The sequence below is a fragment of the Mastigoproctus giganteus genome, chromosome 9 (genome assembly GCF_048544385.1).
Source record: "Mastigoproctus giganteus isolate SK-2022 chromosome 9, ASM4854438v1, whole genome shotgun sequence".
Taxonomy (NCBI): Eukaryota; Metazoa; Arthropoda; class Arachnida; order Uropygi; family Thelyphonidae; genus Mastigoproctus; species Mastigoproctus giganteus.
Window position 1 is genome coordinate 232,153,747 of NC_143583.1, and position 27,050 is coordinate 232,180,796.

Consider the following 27,050-nt stretch of genomic DNA (forward strand, 5'->3'; position numbering starts at 1 on the left):
TCTCTGGCCTTTACAGTGAACTGTTACACCTGCAATGAAAGCAACGCGGAGATGGGGGAATTCCTGGTGCCGTTAGACACGAACACGCTATATACCGGTGTGACTGTTTTAGAGTAGAGCTAACCCTTTTCCAATGCTTGCTTTTAATATATTTTATTTCTTTTTTATATAGATTTCCAGAAACTTTGTGACACTATTTTTATTTATGGCTTTTTCGAAGAAATGGTGGACTGCCAAAGTAAAGTTTTTATATCGCTCGATTTGAATGTTTCCTTTCTGTCCACTTTCCCCTTTTTATGTACATGTTTCCACTCTACATCAACAAACAAAGAACGCTGAGCAGCTGCATTGGTATTACTTTAGTGATAATGATTTTGGTGATTTTTTCAATGATTTTGATTTTAGTGATTTTGTTATCACAGTAAGCGGCGTCCACTGTATACACTCGGTGATCACTGAATTATGACCAACTACCAAATACCCTGCGGGGCCAACGTTAGCATGGAAAACAGCCGCTGTTCACCTTGACATTGATCCCAGTAGTTGCGCGAAGACATCCGTAGGGATCTGCAGCCATACTGCCTACAAGGCTTTGCACATTGTCCGAATAAATGACAGTTGCGTATCCATATGCCTCTCTTCCCGTTCCAAACATCCCACAGGTTCAGTTGGATTGAGGCCAGGCGAATTTGGAGGCAAATCAAGAAGGGTAATATCTTCACTGTGTTCCTCAAACCACTCGTGCACGTTGCCGACCCGATGACATATCCCATTATCGTCGTGGAATATCCTGTTTCTGTCCGACAAAAAGTGCAACATGGCTGTGTGCACATGGGCTCCTCAAAGCTGCTGGTAAGCATCCCCTAGCGATGCAATGACTTAAATGCAATTAGCGGACTTATCAGGAATGTGTATATCAGAACACGAACACTTCTTCTCTATTTCCTTTTATCAGTACGCAGATAGCAAATCCTTGGTTCGGCTCCACGTGCCAGGATTTTAACCAACTAGTGGCACAGTACACAGTGTTTAGGGGAGGGGACGCCACCGGTGTTTTCTCACAACTGCGCCGTATCCAGATGAAGGTAAGTAAATTAAGTTGGGCAAGAATAGTTTTTGTGATTGTATTTGCCAATTTTTGCTCTTTTGGGAGTGTTTTGTTCAGCGCGATCGCTACAGTTTCAGAGGTAGCGAGCCCACTGGCATAGCCACAGTTTTGAGTACCTCTTAAAAGTCCAAAAATTCGAATATATTATACTTCAAACTGCTTGTGATAAGGTTATTTTGTATAGAAAAGATAATACTACTGACAGAATTAACTTATACTTAGTTTATAAGATAGTTTTCTTTGTCTACAGGCGTTTCCCGCCAAAACTGGAAAATCGCGATTTCTGATTTCTAGTGGGCCTACACTGGAAATAAATACCTCAAACCGCTACTTAAAACGTCAGAAATTGACTTATTGCTACGAAAGTGAATTTAATGCAGAAATTATGGCTGAAAAATCAAATAATGACAAAATTCTGGACAATGACTTAAAAGACTCTTCTGAAAATGAAGCTAGAGTGCTCAGGGAGAAAGCCCTTGTTAATGAGGAAAATGGTAATGAACTGGATAGCTGGCCTCCTCAGTATTAAGAAGGGCAGGAAAGGAAAAAAATCAAGAAACTATAGAAATTCCAGAGATACAACAAAAGACAGAAGAAGAACTAAAACTAGACTACCTAACAAATTTGACTGACCCTATCAAACAGGCAAAGGAAACCAGAGTGTATCTAGAAGAATATATGCGCAAGCAAACCAACAGGATTACTTCTGCAATTAGGCTGCAGATAGTGAAATGTTGGTCACTGCTTGAGCAGCGCCTGATTGAATTAAACACAGAGAACCAAGTGTTAAAATCAAAATTAGAGGTTACAACTGAGGAGAAAAACAACTATAAAACAATGAACACCTTCACCTATGCCCAATGTGAAAAGGTTAATGGCAAACAGGACATAACTAAAGCAAACAAATAGCTACTAGGCAACCTAATATAAACAAGGAAAGCAACATTATTATTCTGAAAGCAAAATGTGACTCTACTCATAAAGCCAGTGAGGCAGTTAAGGACACAATGGTAACAAAGTTGAGGCCTTATCTCAGAGAAATACAGATAAACAACATTCGGAAAATCAGGAATAATGGAGTCCTGATCGAGGCAGAAAGCAAAGAAAACCTAAGAAAAATAGAAAACCATCCTGAGATGTAAAAACTGGGCTTGCTCCCTGAAAAACCAAAAGGGAAAAACCGTAATATTATAATCTTTGATGCACCTGTGTCAGTAATAGAAAAAGAATTCATGATGGATATCTACTTCAAAAATATTAACAATGAAATGACAATAGATGATTGGTTTGGTTTGGTTTGTTTTAGAGTTTTATGGCGCATTAGCATCTAAGGCTATAATGCGCCAGGTCAAAAAGATGTATAATATGAAATTAAAATTATTTGTATATTATTGTAAAAGAATATACGATATAAAACGTTCATATAGCATAAAACGATAAAAATATTCTAGATAGAATTATCTAGATTAATAAGTTGTAAAAACTTAAAAATAGCTGACACGTTGTCATTGTCCGATAAAACCTGTCTGAGTGTATAAGGTTCAGACAGATGGCTAAAACATAAACCGCGGTCATTATAAAAGGACGGACATTCAATTAAAATATGACGGACTGTTAAAATGGTGTCACAATTTCTATACATAGGACGATCGTGTGCCCTCAGCAGATAGAAATGTGTCAAGTGACAATGTCCTATGCGGAGCCGAGATAGAACAACTTCCTCTTTTCTGAGGAAGTTGACTGCCTCAGAAAGTTGCCAATGACTGCCAATGAACAACAGATGAATTTGCTGCTGAATTCCTGCTGAAAAGAGCAACAAAAAACAAAAGGAATGGACAACTCAACATAATTGCAGAAATTACACCAAAAATTTGGAAGGTATTGCAGGAACAACAGAGAACCTATGCTGGCTGGACCAGTCATAGATTTAGAGAACACTTCCCTATCCAAAGTTGATTTAACTGCCATAAATATGGTCACATTGCAGAGACTGCAGTCAGAAAGAACCTGTTTGTGGTCACTGTGCAGTAACGGGCGATGATTACAAAAATTGCAAAAATAAGTCTCAGCAGCTAAAATGTGCTACCTGCAAGGCAGCACGGCTTGCAGGCAGCACATTAGACTATACACATAGTATCAGGGATGATAAATGCCACAGTTATAAAAAAATGGCAAAACTTATTCAATCTAGAACCAACTATGGGCCAGATTGAAAACGTAAATGTGGCTAGGGCTCTAAATCTTGTCCAATTGAATGCTCAAAGAGTAGATCAGATCCAACTCAAATTGGAAGAAAATAATATAGACATCTTGGTACTCCAGGAACCCTACACACATATGGGTAGGGTTCAGGGGCTAAGAGGCTATAAAATAATACAATATACCTCAGGTGTCTCTTCTACAGCAATGGTAGTTAAAAATACTGACCTTACAGTCAGAAAGGTGGGTCACCTCTGCTCCCCAGTGGGAGTGTGTGCCCATATCACCAGTGCTGTAGGACAGTTTTACATTATTTCACTATATTCCAGACCAGGTGAAGATATAAATCCAACTATTGAATACCTACAAGTAGTCACAAACTTGCTACCTACTGCAAATATCATAGTGTGTGCTGATGTCAACTGCCGGTTAGCCTTATGGCATAGCCGTACGGAAGACAGAGCAGGCACACACAACGGCCAGATACTTTCAGACTATATAGCCACCTCACCCTTTCAAGTGCTAAACCAACCAAGTAACCTCCCAACTTTTAGCAGTACCATGTGGGAGAGTGACATTGATGTTACTCTTGCCACCAATTCAATAGCTTATAAAATCACAGACTGGTGTGTCCAGCCAGCCTGGACCACATCAGAACACAGAGCCATTTCCTTCAAACTAAACAGGCAATTACAAACAACCCAACACTCTCTGTTGGATATCAAAAGGCATGACCTTAAAAAGGCAAACTGGCAGATTTTTGCAGAACATACAGCAGCTGAGCTGCAAAAACAGGAAAATGAATGGTCTAGATCAGACAACTGTAGCCCGGACGAGCAAACACTGACTATGACAAACATTTTAACAAACACAGCAACCCTGTCTATCCCACGGAAAAAACCGAGGAAGCAGACAGTTCCCTGGTGGTGCCCCGAACTGACTATACTCAGAATTTTCAAAGGAGACATTTTCAAAGAGCCAGAACATCTTGGCCACAAAATGAGGTGGATGCACTGAGAGATTCTTATAGAACTCTCAGGAATCAGTATATAGCTCTCATAAGAGACAAGAAAAGGAATGCTGGAGGCACTTGGTGGTAACTGCTGGAAACAATAACCCTTGGGGAGTTGACTACAGAATAGTGACCAACAAGCTGCCAAGAGGAGATAGAAACAGTCTTGGAAACTACTGTCAAACCAGATGGCACCCCAACCCTGTGTTGGGTGGATTCTGTAAATAACATCCTAGACAGTATCATTCAGACTGAAACTGGAAATCATTCCCCCATCCTGCTAGACATTATAAAAGAAAACACTGAATATGACAATGCCAATATTGAACCTATGTTCACTGTACAAGACTTAGAAATATCACTATCTAAAACCAAAAATAATAAATGCCCAGGTTTTGACCTCTTAGAGGTTGATATTATCAAAAAATTAGCGGAAATAGCACCAGATAAATTAATAGCACTATATAATAACTGTATGACAGAAGGTATATTCCCAAAAATGGAAACAAGCTGTGTTAAGATTAATCCTCAAAAACCCTGAAAAACTCCCTGCTGATCCCAAATCATATAGACCAATAGCCCTACTCCCTGTACTAGGGAAAATATATGAAAGACTAATATATAGCAGATTAGCTCAATATTACACAGAAGCAGGTTTGCATTCCAACGATCAGTACGGTTTTAATCAGGGCAATTCTACGGAGGATGCCATGCACAACCTACTGACAACAGTTAAAAACACAGAGGAGAAATATATGCTGGCAATCTCCATTGACTTTGCTGGGTCATTTGACTCACTCTGGTGGCCTAGTGTCCTTAGGAGACTTCGCCAGGAAAATTCCCCACGAAACCTCTATAAGGTAATAAACAGCTACCTTACAGACAGAAGTGTCTCAGTACGCACACGGTTCCAGGAATTGACACACCCTGTGAATAAAGGCTGCCCGCAGGGTTCAATCCTTGGCCCTTTCTTTTGGAACATTGTTCTGGAAGAATTTCTGGCCTTGGATCTGGGCCCCGTGGAAAGCCTGGCCTTTCAGATGACATGATTTTCCTCGTAAAAGGTAACTCACGAGTGGTTGTAGAGCAAAGATCAAATGGCGCCCTCTTGCAGCTGCAGGAGTGGGCACAAATTCACATGCTCAAAATATCGCCTGAAATAACCAAACAAATACTTCTAAAAGGCAATTTGGACATAAGAAGACGTCCACCAATCAAAATTAACACAACCACTATAAAAATGGTAACAGAACTAAAATATCTTGGAGTGGTCTTTGATTCAAAATTAACTTTTTACCCCCATTTGATCTACTTGACGAAGAAAGTGAGAAATTGTGCAGGTATGATTGCCAGGATCAGTCGAGCAGACTGGGGACTCAAAAGAAAGACCCTGGCAATCATATACCGTGCAATGTTCCTACCTGTTATCACCTATGGAGCCAGTGCGTGGTTCATCCGCTCGGCCATAGTAAGAAATAGGAATAAATTAGAATCGATACAAAGGACAATACTACTCACTATTACCAGAGCATGTCTCACAGTAAGCACACCTGCACTACAGTTGCTGGTCGGAACTCTCCCACTTTACCTGGAGGTAGCCAAAAGAGGCTTATATTACAGATTTCAAAAGGGCATACCCACAGAATTTCTGGGGATAGCCCTTGATACAACGAACACCTTCAATGATGAAAGAAAAAGAATAGCCACAAAGCTCCACGAGCTATGGCAAACAAAGTGGGAACAGGAAACCAGAGGTCTGGTTACCAAACGGTTTCTGCCACGGGTGTCAATGGTTAGCCCAAAGCCACCTAAGTCGTATGCCCCTGGACTTTTTACAACATTTATATTGACAGGTCATGGCTCCCCAAAGGCGAAACTAACCTCCTTAGGGCTGACTGATGACCCAAACTACACCTGTGGAGAGAGTGAAGACTGGGCACACATTCTACATGAATGTATAATATATGACATCCCCAGAACAGAGCTAATAGCACAGATTGGTCCCCTTCCCAGGGGAGAAGAACATCTGTTCATCATAGAAGAGCAAAATTATAAAGCTTTTACATCTTTCACACAGAAAGCATACGAAATGCTCAGAGCAATGCAAAGAATGGCAATTCAGCCCCCCCCCCCAGCAATTAAACAATAATCAATAGTAAAATTGCCCAAGTTTTCCATGACTTAAAAATTGTCAGGATAGTAGTATTCTGCACCCTAACAGAAACCTGACATAACAAAACTCCCCAGGACTACCCTGTCATGTGTAGGAACCTGGGGCCCCACACCAAATAAGTAACCATGCAGGGTAGGGAGATGTACAGGCAGCCAGGGAAGTAGATTAACTGAAAAATATCAGTAAGCTAGTAGCAAGGGGATGCAATGTAGATGAATGAATGAAAATGAAAGATAGAATAAATAGGCTGGGCACTGAGTGAACTAGGATTTATGGTAAAAGGGAATAAATGGCAGTTTTGGTGAAAGAAAGAGTGACCTAGCATGAGGGAAAGGGAGAGTGAATGGGAATGAGTGGAAGAGCAAATGTAATTGGCCGATAGAACACAAAGTTAAAAATAACTTACATTAATTTATATATACTAACAAGCATTTACTAACCACATAAACACTATCACTGCATTCCCCCCTGGCTTGCAAAAAAAAAAAAAAAAAAAAAAAAAAAAAGGAAAGAGAAGAGAAGGAAAAAAAAAAAAAAAAAAAAACACTTGCGGCTAGTCCTGCACCACAACTGAAGAATAACAGTAAGTTGCGGTGCCCAGAGAGTGCAGTGCAGAAAGTAAGAGTCGAATAAATGAGATGAGAGCTAGAAGAATGAATAAAAGTGTAAGCGTGGGAGAAAAAGAACACAAACCATAAATGCTACAGTTAAGTACACACTAACCCTAGTTTTAATCAGTATTTCAATTTACACTACACATCATTGCATCCCCTCCTGGTGTGTGAGAAAAAGATGAATGAGTTGAGTGAAAAAAAAAGATAATAATAATAAATAAATAAATTAAAAAAAAAAAAATATATATATATAAAAAACTTGGAAAAAAATTATAAAATAAGAAAAAAGTATTAAAAAATAATAATAATAATAATAAATAAATAAATAAATAAGAAAAGAATGCAGGTAGAGTGAGAATGCAGATTATGAATGAAGTAAATGTGTGTGTCTCCCACCCCCTCGCCTGGTGGGTTTCCCACTGCCAGCTAACATATTCCACCCCCGGAGCGGGATGGGCAGTTTGACTTTCATACCGGATTCGACACTCCTTGGACATGACACCGACGAAGACATTCTGCGGCTTTGCTGCCAACACGCCTTTAGCGATCTGAACTGGGTACTCTAACCTGGTTCCCTTTAAAACCCCAACCCCAGGCAAGGGAGGGAGGAGACGGATCTCTGTCTCCTCTCCTCTCCTCCCTGCCTGCCTACCCCCCATACTTCGTCTGGTGGGGCTCGTCTCCACTGACCTCTTTGGGGATGGCTACTCTATCGTCCCTATTCGTCTATCTATTCCCCCCCAGTCTTCGGTCTCCCCCCTCTCTCACTATATCGACCGAGTACACCCTTAACAATGCCGCCAAATTCTAATCAACGTCTAAATTCTACCGGCTTCGTGTAAATCTCTAAGACAACTAACACTATTAGTTTTTATCTAGCATATAGCCTCACATGTCTAAATTTAATAACATCAAAATTTTGCCCAACCTATTTGGCCTTTAACACATCTCTTTAGCGTTCAACCCCAACCAGCGATTTCCTAACAGCAATCCCATTAAGCATTAATGTCAAACGCATAATTTTTTTTATAGGTCCTAGCCACTGAAATCCCAGGAAACTAGGTGGCAGGACCTGCCAGAGCAATTTGTTGTGATACTGGATACACCCGGCTAGCCTCCACGTGGCAGGGTATGGGCAACGTCGGGCTCCACTAGGGGCCTTGCGGCCAATTAGCCGGATAAACAATGGGCACAACATATCACACTGCACAGACACGGCCCACACACTTTCAAGTCTCTGGCTTGACAGTGTACTGTCCTCGATACAGCGAAACACACGCGGAGATGGGAGAAATCCCAGGTGCCGTCTGACACGAACATACCTAAAAACATACCTAAAAAAACTGCGCCATAAGTATTCTTGTAAAGTATACAGTCCTCTGTAAAAGCCAGAAAAAAGTATTGTGTGTGGTAGGTGAGAAGTATTATGTTCAGTTCTGTTGTTGTGCTCTGGCTTTTGGCCGCAGGACCCCTAATGGGATTCCATGTTGCTCGTACACGCCGCTAGGAGGTAAGCCAGGCTGCCCATTATTCTCTGGGCGACCTGGCCACCTAATTGCCTGAGCTTTCAGTGACGGGACCTTTAAAATAAAAAAAAAAAAAAAAAGAACAAAAACAGATAGATTGGAGAATATGAAAGTCAAGTGGGGGGGGAAATAGTAAGATATATTGAAGCGTAGAGGAAGGCCTCCTCAAAATTATTACGTGAAATAAATTCCACTAGACGAGTGGGCCAAGGGTATGGGACAAGAGAGTCTGGTATTGATCGCAGTGCAAAGCGTTTTCATGTCAGACGGCATCCCCATCTTCGCGTACATTGCCAAGTGAAATTGCCATGTGAAACAGAACACTGTTCAGACCAGAGATTTAAAAGTGTGTGGATGTGTAGTGTTGTGTACAGTATTGTTGTTCATCTGGCCATTTAGCCGTTGGATCCCTATTGAGGCCCACCGTTGCTCGCACTTAGCCCGGTGGAGGTACACCAGTTATTTTACTCTGGCAGGCCCTGCCACCTAGTTTCCTGAGATTTCAGTAGCTAGGCGCAGTGGAGTAGCCGAGTGGACAGAAGCGCGAATGCAGTAGCACACGCTCTTTGAGTGAACCGGGGTTCAAGCCCGTGACTGCTAAATACTATTAACATTTGCATTGATTGATTTATTGTAAACTCCACTGACCTGGTTATCTTGGCAGATATAAACAAGAACATGTTCTAGGTGCTGTTGTTATTTCGCTCGCGACCCCCTTTGTTAAATATAAAATTGACGCGATCCCTCAAATATAAATCCCGAGGTAGAATGATCAGATTTTTAGATAAGAAAAACGGCATCTTATAAATTATGTAGTAGAAATTTTATTCGAGTACTGAGAAAGGAACAAAAAAATTGCTTTCTTTTTAATCTACATATTAAAAAATTAAACAATTTTCTTCATATTAAACAGTTTTTCTTATTTTTCAATTAAGATTAGAAAACAATAAAAAAATGAATAATTGCAAAACAAAACAATTAATGAGAAGGATGAGCCCGGATAAGCGATAATATTTCGTCCATATTTGGCGCAATATTTGAAATTGCTAATCCCATGTCATCTTGTGGATCAAGTCTGGAACTCTGTTTTGTTTTTACAGCTGTTAATTTTGAGAAACCAACCTCCCGTAAATATGTAGACCCAAAAGGTAGCAATGCTTGTATCGCCTTTTGTGATAATTCTGGACACTCGTCTCGAAGAAAAAGCCAAAATCTTTCACAAGTTGTAGTCTTAAAACGAGCACGTAATGCTTATTCAGACGAAAAGGTCGACAAGATCTTCCTTTGGCTGAATGGTAATTTCCAGACATGAAGAAATTTCAAAAGCAAGGGGGATCACGAATCCAATACAACATTTTTTCTGGAGATACATTAAATTGTTTAGAAAAATTCTTAATTAGCATTGTTATTGTTAGGTGGATGGCAATGATGTCCCTAAATTTTAAAATGTCGATATTATTGCTATTAACAAAATTAGAAAAACATTTCAGTATTATTACGCTCAAATTCAGTTTTCCAAAAGATTAAGCTTCGTTTTGAAAGTTTCTGTTTTATCACTGAGTATTAATATATTTGTTCCCTGTCCTTGAAAACTTAAATTTAAATAATTCGAAGAACTTTAATTAAGTTCGTCAAGTATATCAACGAGGTAACTAATTTTCCATGCCACTTTTGACTTGTAAACAATTGAGAAAGGTTCTGATTTTTATCCAGTAAAATGTTTGAGGTCAAAAAGACGTCGCAACACTTTATAAACTGGACAACCACCACACTTTCGTATCATAGAAGCGTATCATACGCCAAAATTTCGTATCATACGCGAATCCCATTTTCAAAGTATAGTGAAATGTTTGCTATTTCAGCTTCTACTTTTAATAAAGTTGATCACACTTACTACATCTTTGAAAACTTGTGCAAATCATTTTCCACATTTCCTTCGATACTAATGCTTCACTATGTACTGTATAATGCAATGATTCAAAACTATATTTGGAGAAATTTCCTTTACTTTGTCTTTTAAACCTTTATTTTTTTCCTGTTAATGCAGCCATCAGTACAAATCGCAATACAATTGTTCCACATTAGATAATTTCTTCGAAAGAAAACATTTAGATGTGCGGAAATTTGCCTTTAGCCAGCGTGTGGTTAATTGCTGGAACAAACTTCCATCTGTCGTTGTGGAAGTTGATAGGTTAAATAAATTTAAGGAGGAACTGGACAGGCATTTGGAGGGAATGGTGTGATTTTTTTTTTTGGCTGATGCTGCATAAGCTCCTACACTTGCTTTCTTGCATCATGTGCTACTACTACTACTACTACTACTACTACTACTATTTACATCAAAAATCTTCTCGCCCGCCGTTCTTCCTTCCAAAACTTTGCAAAATAGAAAATCCTCCAAAATATCTCCCTCGTGGCAGTATCCGACATATACAATAAGTTCAGCGAGGTTCGAAATATATCTGTGGATTCATCTCACTGTATTGCAAAAATTGTACTTTCTCTCAAGCGATTTAACAAATTGAATTTCACGTTGTCCGAGATAACTGTAATACGTCGCGAGGCTGTCTCTGGACAGAAGAATGGTTTTTAAATTTAAATCGTTGCTGTGCTTTTTTTCTCCATGCATAATTGACGTAATTTTTATAGCAGCAGGGAAAACAAGAGATTTAGCAATAGTATGTGATTTAAATTTTTTTCTTATTAAATGTGAAACTTCCACGGATGCTCTTGAAGCTTTACAAGGAACTGCCGTATGTTTCTTCACGAAAGATTTCAGTCCTTGCATGGAGTAGGCGTGTCTTTTGAAAAAGGATTCGGTTTATTTCATTATAAATAAATCTTTATTTGTCCTACCAAGATACATATGTGTTACATTGGTGAGAGACAAATTCTCTTCACGGCACAAAATGCCAGGGAATTTACATATAATACAATATAAAGGAATAAAAACATATATTTGATTAGATTTACATATAAAAATTTTTATTTACGTAATTTACATATTAGATTTACAATATAAAGAAATATAACAACACCGCCACTGAATACACTATATACATGGTACACTTGTTCACATAAGCACAGCATTGAGTCATATAGTTATTTCAGAACGCACAATACTGTTAGGCAGCAGTAGCCTGAGCGAACCACATCTCGGTTTGTTTCCTGTACTTCGGATCTTCTATTAGCCTTTCGAGGTCAATTCCAATTTGAGACAAGCTGCGGATTGATTCTAACGCTTTGGCTGGTATGATGACCTACTGGCCATCTTCAGCCTATTAGCTTTCATCCTTAGGGATTTGGTGCCTCTTAAGCCAGATAGCGGGATGTGCCCGTCACAAAGCTGGCAGAAGCACGGTGTTGTTATCACTCCAGTCATCATCTTCATTGTGGTTATCAGTCGTTTGCAGGCAATGATGTCTGCTAAACGCTGTATTTTCAGCTGTTCAGCAACCTGCATGGTCCTTAACTCATAGGAGAGATAGTGTTTACTGTTGGCCCACTTCAGCATTAGCTCTTTCTGCAATTTCCGTATATAAGTGTATTTTTAATTTAACAGGTTTTGCCAGTTTTTAGCCAGTTAGCCAGTTAGCCAGGCCTGGTTAGCCAGTTTTTAGTAACATATTACGCACACAGGACGTTGCTCATCATCAACACTCAAAGTGAAGCCTTACTTCATAAATTCCTCTTGATATTTTCTATTATTTTTCATTCTTTTGATTTGGAATATGATGGCTCTCTACCAGAAATTGGTGGTTGCACTACACTTGAAATAACGTCAGTGTCCAAATTTTCATGTGATGTATTTCTTACCTTATTAGCTCCTGAAGTATCCGTAGCAACATTATTCCCTCACTCCTCGGCCGTTTGGCCTGATTACACAATTGTCCGCGAAAAATATATTTTTTTCTTCTTAAAAACAACGATAATCACAATGAAACGAGCAAACTAAAAAGAAGAAAAGCAGCAGAAGAATGAAAAGCGCATCCAAGTTTACACGAAAGCACTGAATTTCATTTCTAAACAGAATAAAGTATGCTTGAAACAGACTTGCTATATAACATACAGGGTGTCTCAAAAATATTGGTACAAACGTTTAGGGGAGGTAGGTAACATCTAAAGGAATGTGAATCGGACAGGAACCCATAACCAGAAACGTCACGGAAAAATAGTAGCAGAGGCACAAGCAGCAGAAATGACACAACACAGTAATTAGTGGCAAACATTTATTTGACATAATATTAACAATGGAGTACGAGATGGATGCATTTCATGATGTTACAACAGATGCTCGAAGGTTCCACCATGAGACGCGATGCATGCGTGACACCGACGCAGCATGGATTGGCGGACACGGTCAAACACACCTGGAGTTTCTTTGACAGTAGCAGCAGGGCAGACGAGTCTCTCCACGAGATCCATTTCCGTCTCCACAGGCGATTCATACACGATAGATTTAAGGGCCCCACAGAAAGAAATCAAGGCTCGATAAATCAGGTGAGCGTGGGGGGCCAGGCCAGGCAACGGGTCCACCACAGCCAATCCATCGACGCCCAAAACGCCTGTTCAAATGGTCACAAACATACCTTCCATAATGGGCAGGCGCCCGTCGTGTTGAAACCAAATGTTGCGTCTCACATTTGCTGGAACATCGTTAAATAACGCTGGTAGAACTTGTTCAAGAAAGATCCGATATTTAGCGGAGTTCATGCGGGATGGTAACAGGTATGGGCCAACTAAGCAGTCACCGACCATACTTGCCCACACATTTATTTCGAAGCGATGTTGTGCCGCATGGAGGCGCACACCGTGTGGGTTGCCGTGAGCCCACACATGAGCATTGTGCTGATTGAATAAACCTTCCCCAGTAAATAAGCCTCATCCGTGACCAAAACATAGGCTGGAAAATTCAAGTCCTGAACCCTTTCATGGAGAAACTACTGCGCAAAAGACACACGTGCAGGATAATCTTGGGGGAACAGTAACTGAACCCTTTGGAGATGAAAGGGGTGTAAGGAATTGTCGTGCCAGACACGCTGTACACTGTAACGAGACACTCCTAAGGTAGAGGCAATGGCACGTGTGCTGCTAGTAGGATTATTCTGGACGGCATTCAACACACTTTCTTCCATGGCGGGAGTTCGCGTCGAACGTGGTCTGCCCGCACTACTCCTGTTACCTCTAAATGACCCATAATCGCACAAATTTTGATGCACACGCGCAAACAAACGGTGGTCCGGTACATGTCTGTGTGGGAAGCGTTCTTCATACATTCGTTGAGCGGCTCTTCCATTGCCCTCTGCTAATCCATACACTAGGTGCATGTCTACCAGCTCACAGTTCGTATATCGATGCATGCTCTTCGTGCGGCGACTACTGCTTGAATGAGTAAACCAGAAATTTTCCCTCTCGCGAACTGATGAACAGCGCCGTCTACCGACTTACGGTGACGTTTCTGGTTATGGGTTCCAATGCGATTCACATTCCTTTAGATGTTACTACCTCCCCTAAACGTTTGTACCAATATTTCTGAGACACCCTGTATATTTACTGCCACCGCATATTTTTTACATCCATTGGTATTGCACTTCCTCCAATGGAAGCATCCACTTGTACACTTACACTTGATAGCAAAATCAGGCCCGGCTCTACGGATTAGGGACGGACGCCAGGAAGCGACTGCCAGGGAGCCAGCCGCTCCCTGGTGTCGTACAGGCCTGAAACAACATAACCTAAACTACACAATACACAAACACACACAACATAATCAGACCTTTTGACAAAATATTGTTTTCGCCACAGATTTCCAAGGTGGAGGAAGCATGACTTACGTCTTAGGTGCCACCCAAAACAAGAAATTTATACACACGTACATACATAGTTTTATTTAGATATTTGTTCTGCATTTTGAGACAGTTTTATCGCGCAGTATTGGGGGGTAAAACTGTAATATGTGACGCCAATTAAGCAAATTAATAATGTAAATATATATTAAAAATATGCTAAACATGTAATTTCTATCAATATAAATTTTTATGTATCTGAATAGCATAAAGCAAATGTGATCTTGTTTACCTCCAATATGTATGTCAGTTCCTATGCATATCTCAACGTATCGTATTTAATATCTTTGATATTTCTTATATCTTGAGAATGTATAAAATTGTACGCTTAAATAAATAATGAATGAAAAAAAAAAAAAAAAAGCCACCTCTGACCTTTAGGCAATATAGGCAATCTGAGAATTTGTAGGAAGCACGAATTAAAGGGATTACCGTTCAGCAATTGCCGAGTACTACTCAGCAAGTGAGAAGTAGTAATACATACCGAGAAGTCGCACTACTCAGCTGCTTTCGTGCGTCCATAGCCAGTGAGCAAATTAAGGCGTATTCTCTCTGCGGACAATAAGTAAGAATGCCACCCGTGTCACACCCTAGCAGTAGCAGTAGGGTTCATTCGTATCTCACACTTCGTTCCAGTAGTAAAATCGAAATACAGAAAAAAATAATTTATTTAAAAATTGCCACTACCCTTTTAATTTATTCCACAGTTTGCGCACCACTGGGCAAGGGCCTATGTTAAAAAATATATATATATTTGTACTGTGTTTTATATAGGTGGTGGTGTTATCAGGAAAGCTGGCTGGGATCGTCAAGTTTAATACATAATAATAAAAAAAAAAAGAGACCATGCCTGATGGATGCACGACAATAAAACGTTGGTCCTTACGCATCAAGAGCCCTAGTACTTGCCGCAAAACATGCTCAGTATTAAGCAACCACTGCCACCTCCTTGCATATTGCGCACTATGCACGACACGATAGATCCATGGACTCGTGCTGCTAGCACTATTCACGTAGGCGTCCGTCGGCGTGTTACTCCAAGTATTTTTTACTGATCCGACCAGTACATTCGTTTCCAGTCCTCCAGTGTCCAACAGACTTATTGCTCACACCCACAGCATTCGCTGTCGACGATGATCAGCGGTGAGAACTTGAGTCACCCTCTCAAGCTGTGGAAGCCCATACGTGTAAGCGTGGGACGCATCGTCTTTTGGGATATTCGTTCATTTATTCTTCATATCGTAATGCGACGTCAACTGTCGCACATTGATCTGCCTTTGAGCCCGTACAATGCGTTTCACCCTTCGTCCACCTTGCGTAGTCATTTACATTTCTGTCTGTAGTAGATGGCTTGACCACTTCGACACCATTCTTTGTACAACTTAAGCACAACGGGCCGTGAGCAATCGATATGAAAAGCATCCGACCACGAACTCTCTCACAATCATGCCCTTTCGAAACTCCCTGATCTCTTTACTACATCCCATAATTGCTACTTTATCACTTTGACTTGTACAACCATATGCAATTTATCACTGCTTTAGCGTACGAAGCTGTTCGGGTTTTTATACTACGAGCTATGTGGCACATGCCATTACGGATGGGGTGGTCAAATTGGAAAATAGCAAACAATTTGATGAATTTTGGGGTTCCAAAAAGGTGTAACCAATTATAAATGTTTGTAGCAAATGTAATTTTAATGATAGAAACACAAAACTTGCGCTAAATGTGAGAAAAACAGTTGAACTTTTACTTACATTCAACTGGTGCACCACTTGTCACACGAACAATATCTAATCGGTAATAAAGTTCATATCATGCTTTTTCAAGGATGTCACGCTTAATCATGATAATTGCATTTGTAATCCTGCGCTTTAAGTCTGCGATGTCTGCAACAGGGGTCTTGTAGACTGTGTCGTTGATGAATCCCCATAAGAAGACATCACAAGGGGACAAATCTGGTGAACGTGGTGCCCACGCAATGGGACCATCACCCCCAATCCAACGGCCAGGAAACTTGCCATCAAGAGACCTCCTCTCACTCAAAGCCCAATGTGGCAGCGCTCCATCCTGTTGGAAAATAACTCCATTTGGCAGTTCATCCAATTGAGGATACACATAAAGCTCAAGCATGTCCTGGTAATTATCTGCTCTCACAGTCGCTCCTTGAAAGAAAAAGGGTGCAATAACACGATCAACCATGATGCCACACATTCATCTTTAGGCTATCTCGCTGATACTCCTGCGCGCAGTTTGGGTTTTCAGTCCCCCAAATTCTGACATTTTGCTTATTCACCTTTACCGAAACATGAAATGTGAACTTGTCTGTGAAACAAATCCGTGTCATTACATCTTGTTCCATTTTCTCCAACATGTCTTCTGCGAATTGTTTACGTTTCACGCGGTCATCCCGGGTTATGTGCTGGAGAATCTGCAGTTTATAAGGGTGCATTTTCAATTTTCTTTGCAACACTCTATGCACTGAAGTCTTGGGGATGGCCAGTTGCTGTGCTGCTGTTCTAACAGATTTTCAAGGACTACTAACGAATGCGTCTCTCACAACTTCCACTCTTTCCTGCATCAATGCTGGTCGACCAGGGCTTTACTTAGGATGGACGCCACCTGTTTCCTTGAATAGCTGATACCACTTTCTGATGCTGTTACGGGTTGTTTTTTTTTTTTTTTTTATCCCATATTTACTCGTGAAATTACGCTGAACCTGCCTTTCAGTGGGTTTCAATAAACCACTCCACTACCTGTGCTTTGGTCACGATATCCATTTGTTACTCTACTTAAACTTCAGGACAACCGTCACAATCTTCTAAAGAAAAGAACGGATTATTGAAGTAAAAACTTCAACTTTTTTCTCACGTTTAGCGCAGGTTATATGTTTCTGTTATTAAAATTACATTTGTTACAAACATTTAAAATTGGTTACACCTTTTTGGGACACCCTGTATATATCACAGCCTGTACAGATAGACAGGTGTTAGCTGAGCTATCGTGTGTCCCTTCTGCGGTCGTTGTTTCAAAATGTCATTGCATTCGTATTTGTATTCGTATACCTGCGCTCCTTTTTTTTTTTTTTTTTTTTTTGTATTTCATTCTTTCCTTCCAGTGATACCATGGGGGGGGGGGCGTCTCTCTTCACGTCTTCCAGCTTCTGCAATCCCAAGAATAGAAATGTGCTCATGAGGTCGACGGCGGCTTTCTTGTTAATTTTTTAATGCCACTTTCAACTTTGTTGGTTGTTCTCTCGCTTTTCTTTTTTGTGGAGTCCACACTGGCCTAAAGAGGAAAGGATATTGTAAGAAATTAGTATTGGAAAGTAGCAAACAATATGTTAAGAAACAATATGTTGATAGAACAGCATATAAATATATTAATAGCATCGATAGCAAGTGATTGTTTATAAAAAAAAAATTGACATTTACAGAATTCAGTACAGAATCAATAAACTTCTGTAATATTTAATTTATAGCACGATCGAAGATCGCGACTATTCTCAAGGATCTAGGAACAATGCTATTTACATGAGCTGATATTCGATTTGTTTCTGCAAAATAAAATTATCCATAAGTACTAGAGATTTTAGCCGACGTCCTATTCAAAAAACCGACATAACTCTTGAACTTATTTTAACTTGGAGACGAATTGTTTTCATTGAGCAAATGTGAGCAGGGGCTCCGAGAGCCAGTACGGACCTTGCATAAAACGGTTCGCTGGATCAACGAGCTTTTCCCTATAGGGTCCTCTCTACAATGTCCATTCCCCACGCAGCTGACCGGCCTGCTCCCCACTTAATCGATGTTTCTGAGTGCGAAGTGAATTCTATGTTCAGTGTAACGCAGAATGGCATCGGCGATAGAATCGATAATATTGTAGATTTCCAAAGCAATTAACAAACAGAAAACCAAGTTTCAAGCACTGTCAAGGTGCCGTTGAAGTATGTGATAAACAGTAGAGGGCCAAAGAAGCCTTGAGCTACTCCCATCCAAACTGGGGGGGGGGGGGGGGGGGGGGGGGCATGAATTTGAATCCCGTGAATGAGGAGAGTAATTTTATGTCTTTTTCATAATGTGACTGAGTTAGTCGGTCTCAGGCGAGGACAGCATTGCTTATTCTCCAGAAAATCTGGTTTTTCGTGTAGCAAACCGACCAAACAATTCACGAATTGCAGACACAATACACTGACACCTCATAGACATACTTGCTTTGGCGCTTAACACACACACACACACACACACACCTAACCAACCACTCGCAAGCAAAGAAAACAAAGAAAAGGACGCAGAAAATTTGCTGACCTCTCAATTAACATCTGAATTATATATTTGAGTAAAGGTAGTAGTACTCTACAAGACAAACAGAGAAGCAATCTAATGACCCTTACCAAATTAAGTTAGTTAATGTACAAAATGCGTTACATTTTAGGCGAGTAGATTTTTTTTTAAATATATTTTTTTTCTTTTTCTGTGATAAACTGAAGTGAAAAGTAAATATAGTTATGTCCTTATCAGTTATTACTAAGAGTATAACTTATTATAACTGTAATAAGTATTATTAACATATAGTTAATAACTATTAGTATTAAAATATATTAATAGTTATAATAAGTACAGTTAATATTATAAGTATTATATTACTAACTAAGATTATAACTTTATAGAATATTTAATACAACTTTATAGATTTACGTTCTCTAAACTTAACCCGTTCAGTTTAATTACAACTGTATAATATTTATTACTGTTTTCCCGTATACTTTTTTTAGTCTTTTCTCTCTTTATGTGTATCTCTTCACAAGCGACACCGCATATTCACAAGTCTAACCTAGCAATCACAAGGATCATGTGTAAAGTTAACGATACTACATAAAACTACATTTAATCTATGAAGTTTTTTTTTCCATACAAATTGGGTAGGCGCCTCCGTAGCCAGGTGGGAAGGAGCAGCAGTGCGTAGCACACGCTTCTTGATTAGACCGGGGTTCGAGCCCGTCACCACCGGATGCGGAAAGGTCAAGGGAATGACCACCGCATATCCGCGGAGCAATATGGCCTTAGTTGCTAATGCTCCTAAAAACCAAACAACAAACAAACAAATTGTGTGGGGAAAAAAAAAAAAAAGAAATAATTGCCGGATTTATATTTGTCCTTCGAATTAAATTTGGAATGGCGCGACAAATATCCTTAAAAGGCTAAAATATAAAATTTCTTGAAAATCCGTCCACTGGGAGTATATGAGGACGAACGTGGTGAAGACAATAGACGTATATCATGCGAATGCGCCTAAAAAGGAGCGAAATGAAATATGTTGATCAGTGGAGCATAAGCCAAAATATTCAAATTTTGATTGATGGATGAATTAAAATTTTTGAAGATTGAAATTTCAAATATTCTGGCTAATTCATCGTTAATTGATAAATCGAAGCAGGTCAGTGTTTTTAGAGAAGAGGTTATCTCCATGATTTTGAAAATAGGAACCAAATGGGAGTTCTTGAAAACATTGGAATAAATGCAAGAGGAACTGCAGGTGTGATCCAGTGCTTCCCCCCCCCCCCAATCGGCGTACCATTTAGAGTCCTGGAGAGAAGATTAATATTTGAATCCGGTATTCTCTGCAGTACATAAAAGTATCCGAGGGATAAGATATTGTATCTAAAATATAATACAGTTGACATTTCTGTTGAAACTTTGGTTGATGGCTCTATTTGCTTTCGAGGAGATAGTGGGCAACTTTCCAAATTTTAGTTAAACTGGACTAGGATTACACTGGGCGGCATACAGTTTGATATTTGTTGATTGATGTTTCATATAATGTCATTCTGAAAAATGTATATGCCGCATATTTTCTACTTAAATTAGGTGTCCAAAATAAAAGTTGGGCCCACATCAACTGTGCCACACATGTGTGGCACAGTTGATGTGGCTTGCGATTGTGGAAACGTAAAAAGAAAGCCATGACATTTGCTATTCCCATGGAGTGGAGAGAACCTCGGTATCACATTGACTGCTACATTTTGTTCCTTAAATGTAGCAAGTTATAACTCGATGAATATGCAGAGAACTATGCACCCCAACTTTACTTCAGCTGTAAGCCCAGTACCTCATGGACCTGAACCACCTCCACCAATTGTCCTTGACCATACGCCATCTGATCCTGAATCTCACGTTTGTGATATAGAAGATGATATAAACTATTGTGTCGAAGAAATTCACAACCCTTGACCACAACTGTTCTCACAAAGTAAACTCGACGTGAGAGCTTTAAATCCACTGAAAAGGGTCTGCAGTGGGTTTAGGGTCAGCTGAAATCGAAGAATCTGCTGGCCTCAGGAACAGTATTTTCATAGTATAGACATCATGAGAGACAGCTGTGGTTCCCCATTTTCCGAAGAATGGTTCGTTAATAGATTGCAACAACAACAACATTCCTGCAGTTATTAACTTTTCTGGAATTGATTCATCAAAGTGTAGCCTCAAAGGGCTTTTCCTTCATAATGGAAATAATGTATGCATCCATTCCATCAACACAATTAAAAGAAAATTACGAAAATGTTATGCTTCTTTCTGAAAAAACAGAATTCAGTATAGGGATCATGGTTGACTAGTTTGGGAAGATTTTAAAGTTATTAGTCTACTGCTCGGCCAACAATTTGGTTACGCAAAATGTCTTGCTTTCTGTGCGATTGAGAAGTGAACATTGGAAAGGAAAGTGTGGCCACCAGGACAGTTTGTAACAGCAGATTCAAAGAGCATTAAAGATGAGTCAGTAGTAGATCGAAACAAAGTATTGTTACCACCTATGCGTATAAAGCCTGGTGTAATGAAACATTTCGTCCAAGCCTAAAGAAAGCAGGAAACTGTTAAATTAGGGCCCTCCAAGGACCAACTGTTCTGCTCATTGCCCATGTGTAATATGTCTATAAATTGCCTGTGATCTCTGGTCGATTTGCTTGTTTTGCTACCCGAGTTTGTGGGAGGGTGACCTAGTATTTAGGCCTGAGATGGACTTACTCAAAAACGAAGTAAAAAAAAAAAACATTATAATTCCACGCGTTAATGATATGATTTGAACCTGGTTCTATTTCCACGAGGGTTTGACAGGAAGATGTATCATTTGATTTTTCTGTTTTACGTACAGAATCTGTATTTTTATATAAAAATAACCTATTTCCAAAATATGTAAAAATTCAAAACTAACCAGACTAATATTTCCACTTCCACTAATATTTTAATTATTTTTATTATTTTGTTAAATTTCTGACACGATCCAGCCACCGAGGTGATGGTGGCTGTAGGCTGGATTTTATCGCTAGCGCGTTCAGTTCCTATCTAATAAATTCACTGCTGAGCATATACAGTGCAGTCTAACAGGGTCTTTTATGAACAATGGAACAAATATCACTTTAAGCCAACCAAAGAAGCAAGCAAGCTCAAATAAAGGATTTCAGGCCTTGCAACGTCATCATTTAAAATTCTGGAAAAGGTGATACTATCAGTTCTAATTAAGCATCTCATTCCCACAACCCCGGAGCAGTTTTACTTGACAGTGCCCAATGGGTCCACAGTAAACAACCTTCTCGCAGCTCAAACCGCCATATTAGATTTCGAAACTAAATCCGAAATGGCAATCATATATGCCGATGTCATATATGCAGACATCGAAGCTGTCTTCGATAGCCTGAACACTTGAGTCCTATTACTCTTGCTACAATCCGAGGACAGCATTGTTTATTCTCCAGAAAATCTGTCTTTTTCGTGTAGCAAACCGATCAAACAATTCACGCATTACAGACACAATACACTGACACCTCACAGACATACTTGCTTTGGCGCTTAACACACGCACCTAACCGAATATAACATAACCAACTACTCGCAAGCAAAGCAAACAGAAGGACTCAGAAAATTTGCTGATCTCTCAATTAATAAATGAGGACCAACTGGCTTTCCTTACAGCTGACGAATAGGGGTGTCTAACTAACTAACCATACAAAACAAGACCGGAAGATAAATTCCTGTGTCCCACGGAGTCCTGTCCGTCCACCTGTTTACTCTGATTCTTATCCCCGTCATATACCCTCGAAATGCTTATTTCTTATATGCAGATGATATCAAGCTATTTACTAAAGTATCCTCTCGGATCTATCTCTTATAACTTCAGGTATTAATGAGAGACTCCTAGGAATTGCCAGTTTTCTGCACAACCGCCAAAACAAATCTAAATAGGGCTATAGATAATATCCATCTCTTGCTCACAGATTCCTTGTATATGAATCATAACTGTTGCTAACGTACGGACACGAGGTTCAACTGATATAGTGAACTCACCCGAACTGATTTATAATTTTACATAATGCAAGTTTATCTAAGTAACATCGTTCCATCACCATTATATTCCTGCCATGAGGAAGGATAAAAATGGTGTATGTTAAATTATGTAAATATCAATTAATATTAATAATTTCTCAATCAAAAGTAAAGCTCCTGACTCTGATGCTGTGATGAGCATATACGTACTACTAATAAATTGTACTCTATAATAAGCACCTTTACTAGTAATAAAGATTATTCATTTATATTCTACTTAAATTTATTATACCTAAACTTAAGTTGGAGTGTTTTATTATCTATCTGCAAACAAATCATCATCATCTTTTTCCAAAACTCACTTGCAAGTTACTGGTTGCATTTATATATATATATATAAATGCATAAATTTAAAAAACAATATATATATACATACACATTATGGCTGTAGGATACTTTTTGCTAACGCAGTGTCCCTGATCCACAAGTTATCTTCTTTTTAGTTCAGGCACATGTCCCCTCCCCCCTATATTAATTATCTTCTCAATATAATTATTCTTGATTATATATATATACTCTATTTAAATTCAAATAACTATTTTCCTATTATTATTATTATTATTTCTCCCTGATTGGGGGTTCCACTTCGTGACACGTATTGCTGCCAAGTACACAGGGTGGTTGTTGTTATGTCTGGTGTTACAGTTGGTGGAGGAACTCTCTGACTATCCTACAGGTGTTCAGGATTGCGACTTTCTGGAGTTCCTTGTTGGTGTTCTATGGGAGATCTATTGCTGCAAGGCTGTTAAGTAGGGTCTTTGCCACCAAATCGATAATTGGCACGATAATCGGTATGGTCGTTACTTGTTGCATATGCTGCATCTCTTTGATCTCCTGTCTTAGGTTCGTGTACTTCCTGATATTTTCCCCATTTGTTTTCTGTACATTTCTAGTATTGGGCACCGCTATGTCAATCAGGTAGGTAGCTTTTTGCTTCTTGTCCACAAGGGTTATTTCCGGTCTGTTGTGCGGGATTGTCCTATCCGTTATTATAGCGCGGTCCCAGTACAGCTTGTAGGTTGAGGTCTCTAGGACTGCCTGGGATTCGTACTTGTATAGTACGGTACACTTTCTTCGATCAATTGGTATTTCCTTGCTAGCTTCTGATGTATTATCCTGGCTACCTGGTCGTGTCTATGAGTGTACTCAGCCTGGGTGATCACCTCGTGTTAGATTGTTTCTGTGGCCAGGTTGCATCGTCGACATGTGTCATTGAACCCTCCGGGCTCCTTGGTGATGTATTTTCTATAGTTCCTAGTGTTGATTATCTGGTCTTGTATGGCGATATGACTCCTTCAGTCTCGGGTAAGAGCGTCCCACTCGTGAGCCCCACCGACCCTCCTTTTCCTTCTGGTGAGGCATGAACATGCTTCACTGACCACCTGGGGACATCTACTCTGTCGCCCCCCGTACTTCTACCTTTACCCTCCAGCCTTCTGCCTCTCCTCCCTCACTCTACTTATACACGACGCGAACGTCCTACATATTAAATTTAATCAAATCCAAATAATTTTCGCCTAGTCTCGGCCTATCACACGCATTGCCCTGCTCCTGCCGTTTTAATGCATGGACGCTATGCGCTGTATGCAAACATTCAAAGTAATTACAACTGCATGGATATATATACTTATATATGTATATCTTCAATTTTTTTTTTTTTATACAGGGTGTCTCAAAATTACACGCCATAACTTCACATATGAGTTCCTCATATGTAGACAATAAAACTATTTTATATCAACATAGTTCCGGAAATCCTTGGTTTCCGAGTTTTAAACATCTCTCTATGACACTTAACTGTTCACAACACCTTATAGTAATTGTTCAAAATGTCCACCTTCTGCCTGAATACAATCCTCACATCGACGTCTCACGGACTCGCGAAGACGATGCCAAATTCCTGGCATGTTTCGTATTGTCTCACAACCTTCGATTGCGGAGAGTTTCAACATCAGGTACCAATGACTTTAAATGGTCCCACAAGAAGAAATCTATTGGGTTTAAATCAGTGAGGTGGAAGCCAGGCAGTTGGTTCACCCCTCTATTTCAGGAGTCGTAGATCTTGGTCGTCCTCTGTCGGCAGCACAAGGTGTAACGGTCCCATGTTCACAAAGGTGGCGATGGATACCTTAGAACGTTAAGCGGCAGGACCTGCCAGAGTAACTTAAGTCAAGTGGGTTCCTGGTCTGCCTCCACGGGGCGAAAGTTTGGGCAACGTTGGGCCTCAGCAAAGGTCCAGCGGCTAAATGACCAGATGAACAACGGTACACGACACCACACAAATACAATTACCACACACTTTTAAATCTCTGGCTTTTCCAGTCAACTGGTTCACCCACAATGTAAACTACGCGGAGATGGGGGGGGGGACACCCTCGTGCCGTTTGACCCTAAACACACTTTCACTTTTGTGAGGCATGCATTGGAAGCAATTTTATCTATGTGATCTTGATGGGGATCATTGTAGTGTCTGCCATGGAGTGTCTTCTCTGCCCACCTTTCTTGCTTCGTTTATACCTCCTGGTTGGGGCGGGGGACTCCACGCTTAGGTTGAATGGGGTATACCGCTTGTCTATCTTCCTTATGGCCAGGTGGAGTGCTGCTGTGTGTTTCTGGAAGGAATCCTTCAGGTTAAGTATCGCGGTCTTCTGTTGCTCAATGAGGTCTATCAGGCTCCTTCTTCCCGGGCAATTGTCAGTCTCTCCACTGCAGATTTTGAGTGATGTTGGCAGCTCTTGTTCATCATTGTCCTTGTCTTTCTCATGATATCCTCCAGCTCGGTGTTATCCAATCTATGACCGCAAAGGAGTATGTTAGCACTGGGACTGCATAGGGGTTTATGGTTTTAACTGTGTTTCCTCCGTTCTGCTTTGCTTTCAGCAGGCTTCTGAGTCTCTGATGGTAATTTTCGGTCAATCAAGCCTTAATTTGCTTGTTCTGTAACTGCTGAGCCTGCATCATCCCCAAGTATTTGTAGGCCTCTCCCTCTGCCATGGCTTCGATCTCTTTACCAGTCTGCAGATGGTAGTTTCGGTTGACTAATTTTCCCTGGTGCAATCCGTGAGTCTTGCATTTGTCTAGACCAAATTCCATCCTAATGTCATTGCTGAATTCTTCGGTGATCGGGAGTAGTTGCTGGAGGCGCTTCTCGGTTCCCGCGTAAAGCTTAATGTCGTCCATGTACATCAGGTGGGTGTACAGGTTCTTCCTTTCTTCTTTGAGGTTATGTCCGTACTTGCTACTGTTGAGCATGGTGGATAGTGGGGTAAGGGCTAGACAGAACCACAATGGGCTCAGGGCATCTCCCTGAAAGATTCCTCTCCTGATGGGGATTGGCCTGGTTGTGATGTTTTAACCTTAATGGTGGTACTCCTAGGAAGTTTGTCACTATCGGATTGACTTTGTACATGTTCAGCGCCTCTATTAGCCAGATATGAGGCACAGAGTCGAAGGCCTTGCGGTAATTGATGTAGGCTGTGTCCATGTTGCGGCGTTTCTTGTAGGCTTGCTCCATAACCGCGGCATCAATGGTTAATTGCTCCTTGCATCCTGTGCTCAGCGGCTTGCATCCTTTCTGCTGTTCGGCCATTATGTTCTGGCTCTCCAAGTGGTCTGATATCTTATTGGTTATGCAGCTGGTCAGGATATTATACATTGTTCGGAAGCAGGTGATTGGCCTATATTTCGCCGGGTTTCTTGTATCTTCATCTTTAGGCTTGAAATATGTGATTCCTTGAGTGAGAAACTTCGGAATTTTCTTTGGGTGCCTTATCATTCGGGGAACTGCTCTTCCAGATGCTTGTGTGTGTGTGCAAGTGAGCTTTGGTACCTGTAGTTGTTGACGATATGTATTCCTGGAGTTAGCCAGTTGTAAGAGTTCTTGATTGTCTGTTTTACTTCTTTCCCAATCTCCCACCCTCTCATTTCTTGTACGTCCTTGGTTTTCTTGCGTTCTAGTTCTATCCCGGTGGCTCGGCTATTATGTCTTGCTTCCCTGCTCCATATGCTTCCCCAGAACTCCTCGATCGTCTTCTTCTTGGGTGGTTCGTTCCTTTCTTTCCCGTCTTCTTCGAGATGTTAATGTAATTTTTAACATTTTATATATATATATATATATATATATATATATATATATAGTAGATATGGCAAATAGTTAACAGTTGAAAGGTAAAATATTCAATTGTGAAGGTGATGCAA